The following is a 3,475-nucleotide window of genomic DNA, read 5'->3' on the forward strand; positions in this document are numbered from 1 at the left end:
ATCTGTAAATATTGTTCTCCTTTCATACACGAATGCATACTGGTGTGGAGGAGGAAGAGGCGGAGGAAGAGAGTGCTTTGATGTCACAGCGGAGTCTCACAATTTTCTCTCCCCGGCCTTGGCTCTCTGATCTGGATGGATGTCGTTGTGTCGTTGGGCGTGATTGTTTATAGGGACGGAGCCGAGCCTTCGTGCCGGCCAGCGGTCAATACAAACAAAAACGGGCTTTGGGTGCGCTGGGGAGGATGAGCGGGCGGCCTAGGTCGGTCAGAGGGCGAGAGCGAGGAAGAGAGATGAGAAAATAAGAAAGAGAGCAAGGGCAAGGAGGATAACCCGTGTGACGTTATAGCTGGATAAAAAGAGATGTGACACACACACACACACACACACACACACGTCAGGTGCCCAGATGTCTGCTCGCTGTGGTGTGTTTCGTCCGCCTGCGAGGCGTCCTCAGCTGCAGTCCGCTTTTGGCAGGCCCCCGAGCACCAGGTGCCGCTCCGCCGCCGCTGCCTGACGAGGACTCCCGCGGGTACACGCTCACACCTCGACGGGCGTGCTTGTGAGTCGGAGAGGAGGGCGGCGCGGGGCTGCAGGGCCGGCAGCACACGGGAGTTGCATGGCGTAGTAATGTGGGGCGGCCAGTTCATTAAAGCCGACGTTCCCCTAGCGCGCGACGCAGCCTCCCTGCCATCTGGGCGGCACGTGGAGGTACAGAATACAGAGGTGCGCCGCCTACTCTCTTGTGTTGCTTGTTTGCAGTGATGAACACTGGAAGAGTGTTTCCGGCCTGCATTGCAACGCCCGTACGTCTGGCAGGCAGCCGCCGCCCTGGCCCTCCGCCGCCCACCACCACCGCGTAACACTATAGTCACTTAACGCCCGGGCCTGCTCAGGTTTCTCCCCTTCACTCCCTCCCGGTGCTCGGCGGGGACCAAGCCAGTGCTGGCGGGAGCCACGCGTATGGAAGGCGATTTGCTCGTGTGTTGCGACAGAGTCCTATCTCGCGTCCCTCCCGTTCAAGGACATGATGAGTGTTGCCGTGGCGCCTCCCGTACGCTACATCCTGCAGTCGTCTCCACCTCTAGGAGTCCCTCCCTCCCGCAGCGACAGGTGACTGCTGCACTGCTGTTCCCTGGGGTGGTGACTCACCGCGCCGCCTCTGCCGCATCAGCCCCCGCTAAAATGTTCGTGATCCCACAGCCCGGCTCACCTTCACCCTTCCTTTCACCTTCACCCACGACACGCTAGACCTTCCCTTCCTACCCATCCCTCAACATTACGCTACGCAGTGCGCGGCTCCACCCTCCACTCCCGCCCTTCCTCCCTCTGACTCATTTACATATCTTGTTATTTTTCCTACTCCATTCCTCGTCCGCGCAGTGCCCTTCAGTTATCCTCCGTATGCTCAACTCTTCCCGACTCTCCTGCCTCTCCTACATTCAATCCCCCTGCCTCATACCTCACTCCACCAAGACTCACCACACTCGCACTACGGTCCATTACTACTCTTTTTATTACTCGTTCTTTTCTGACTCGAACACGTAACTGCCTCCCGTCCCTTCCTAGAAGCCTTACCCACGTCAACACTTCCTCCACTTTTTCCTATTATTTTTTCCTTATTACAACACCCCTCCTTCCGAACGTGATCCTCTATGCATTACGTTCACCGCAGCTCTTTCTCCCTTCGTATCTCTACATTCTAATTCCTCATTCCCTCTGTAATCCTCGCTCACCGCCTTCCCTTCTTCCTCCCATCATACCCTTCCCTTCCAAATACCTTCTTTCCGCCCCTCCTTCCTCCCCGCGCCCTCACTCTTGCTCATTCCATCCATCCCTCTCTCCCACCTCAGTCTTTGTGTTAGTGCGCGTGTTTGCCTCGTGTTGTGATGTGTTGCGCCAGTGTTTGGGTGCAGAGTGACGAGTGGGACTGAGTTGAGCTGCGGCGACCACGTGCATTGCTCTGTACAGTGAGTGAAGGCTCCAGAGAGGGTTAAGGGAGAGCTACCGTGTGCTGAGAACGCCCGATTGTTATGTAAGTGGACCACGAACCGTCTCTGCTGTGTTCTTGTGTTACTGAAGTGGTTGAGTGTGAGGTAACTGTTCGAAGTGGCATTAAGAAGTGATGGCAGCGTTCAGTGCGGACTATCATAAGTGGATGCTGGAAAAAGTGTTAGATGGATATCAGTGTGACGTAAGTGTTCTAAGGTGCGTTAAGAAGTGGTGACGTCGTTCAGTGCAACTTATACATAAGTGGATGCTGAAAAGGGGATAGGTGAATGTCTAAACTGTGCTAAGGACTGATTAAGAGTGTGAGGTAAGTGTTCTAAGGGGTGTTAAGAAAAGTGATGGCAGCGTTCAGTGAGGCCTATGTATATATAAGTGGAGGCTAAAATATTTATAGGTGGATATCTAAACTGTGCTAAATACTGCCTGTGCAGCTGCGGAGCGAATAGAGTGGCGTTAAAAGGAGAATATCGCGGGTCATGAATTATTTACGCGGAAAAGAGTGGATACTACACGATATACAAAGTGTGGAGGAAACGATGGCCGGCGCTAGGGAGGCATGGCCAAGATCGAGGGGAAGGAAGAAAGAGAAACTGACCTTCTTGAGTCTTTCCTGTCCTGGCTGCTACCGATTCGAGATTGGGGGTAAAGGGTTTGACGATAGGTAATCTACAGCCGCACCTCACTTAAGCTCCAGATAGTACTCAGGACACCACCAACAGCCATATTTGACGTGACTCACCATCCCACCTTTCTCTCTCTCGTTAAAAATACTATAACATTATAAAAAAAATACAGAGAGAGAGAGAGAGAGAGAGAGAGAGAGAGAGAGAGAGAGAGAGAGAGAGAGAGAGAGAGAGAGAGAGAGAGAGAGAGAGAGAGAGAGAGAGAGAGAGAGAGACTATGTTTATTTTTTTTTTTTTTTTTTTCTTTTTTTTGTGTTCATCCTTCCTTCAGTTATTTTTTTCTGTCTTCCTCCATCTTCCTTGACCCCTAGAGAGAGAGAGAGAGAGAGAGAGAGAGAGAGAGAGAGAGAGAGAGAGAGAGAGAGAGAGAGAGAGAGAGAGAGAGAGAGAGAGAGAGAGAGAGAGAGAGAGAGAGAGAGAGAGAGAGAGAGAGAGAGAGAGAGAGAATTGCAGAACGTTGGGAAAGGGCTTTGCTTTACGACTGACTACCTACTATTGTCTACTAAAATGATGATAATGATGATGATGATTATGTTGATGAATAAGAAAAACATACCAGGCGAAAACAATACACCTTTGAAAATAGATAAAATAGATTCAATGGCTGGCAAGGATTGAGATGACAAGACCCACAGAGCGACAGGATGTTATGTGGGGGGACAGATAGACCAAAGTATGTCATCATCGGTATGCGCAGACGCTTTCGGGTCTCAATAACAACCACTTCCCGAGGCCACAACGGAGATGAGTCGGGTGTTAATGAGAGTTTTTCACATTCAGGG

At 51.6% G+C, this 3,475-nt stretch overlaps 1 protein-coding gene across 6 annotated transcripts in view; it reads left to right on the forward strand.

Moving 5' to 3' along the window:
- The first annotated feature begins 568 nt into the window (after positions 1 to 568).
- Positions 569 to 3,475, forward strand: part of LOC126996052 (uncharacterized) — a 16,326-nt gene continuing 13,419 nt past the window's right edge. The window contains exon 1 of one of the 6 annotated variants that reach the window (XM_050856086.1): positions 569 to 1,187. The gene's annotated coding sequence lies outside the window, so the exon portion shown is untranslated. Of the gene's footprint in view, positions 1,188 to 1,221; positions 2,036 to 2,070; positions 2,209 to 2,302; positions 2,318 to 3,475 lie in introns of those variants that run through there. The other 5 variants (XM_050856089.1, XM_050856087.1, XM_050856093.1 and 2 more) reach the window with 5 other exon arrangements.

The sequence above is a fragment of the Eriocheir sinensis genome, chromosome 9 (genome assembly GCF_024679095.1).
Source record: "Eriocheir sinensis breed Jianghai 21 chromosome 9, ASM2467909v1, whole genome shotgun sequence".
NCBI classification, from domain to species: domain Eukaryota; kingdom Metazoa; phylum Arthropoda; class Malacostraca; order Decapoda; family Varunidae; genus Eriocheir; species Eriocheir sinensis.